This window comes from Merops nubicus, unplaced genomic scaffold (assembly GCF_000691845.1).
Source record: "Merops nubicus isolate BGI_N331 unplaced genomic scaffold, ASM69184v1 scaffold32821, whole genome shotgun sequence".
NCBI lineage: Eukaryota > Metazoa > Chordata > Aves > Coraciiformes > Meropidae > Merops > Merops nubicus.
In genome coordinates, this window is record NW_008590797.1 from 3,343 (window position 1) to 4,260 (window position 918).

Below are 918 nucleotides of genomic sequence, written 5' to 3' on the forward strand. Positions count from 1 at the left end.
CGTTGGCCACCCCCTCAGCCGGTGCTTGTGGGGGGTGAGGGGTGAGGGGGGGGCCGGGCTGCTGCAATAAAAGGTGTTGGAGAGATGGGGCTGGGTGGTGGAGAACCCCGGCGAGGGGGGGGTGTGCCACGGTGAGCTGGATGGTGCCCTGGTGTGCCATGTGTGCTGCAGTGTGCTGTGACATGCCATATACGCCATGGTGTGTCATACGTGCCGTGCTGCGGCGCGCCATGATGTGCCACCTGTGCCATGCCACGGTGTGCCATGCTGTGTCATGCCAAACATACAGTGGCACGCCCACAGCACCGTGCCATATGTGTTGTGCCACGCCATATGTGTGGCACAGGGCTGTCGTGTACTGTCTCGTGCCATGCCATATGTGCTGTGCCATGCTCTGTGTGTGCTGCACCGTGCCATGGTACCTCGTGGTGTGCCACGCTCTGTGCCCTGCACCATCCATGCTGTGCTGTGCCATGCTGTATGTACTTCCCCACGCCATACTTTGCTGTGCTGTGCCACGCCAGACATGGTGCCCTGTGCTGCACCGTGCCATGGTGTACCACGTGCCACGCTGGCACAGCACTGGGGACACAAGAGCAGCAGGATGGGGTCTGTATACGGGGTGCTGCTGTATAGGAGAAGTTCTCCTATAGGTGCTGGGTCTGTGCCATGGGGAGGGGCTGGGGGAGGTGTGTGTATAGGGGGGACACCCTGTGGAGAGCGTGTCAGGCTGTAGAGGGGCTGTGCTGTGTAGGGGGGTGATGTATAGCAGGTGGGGTGTATAGGGGGTGGTCTGTATAGGGGTGGTCTGTACAGGGGGTGTGATGCACGGAGGCAGGCTCTGTAGGGGTTGGGCCTGGGTCTGTGCCATGGGGAGGGGCTGGGGGAGGTGTGTGTATAGGGGGGACACCCTGTGGA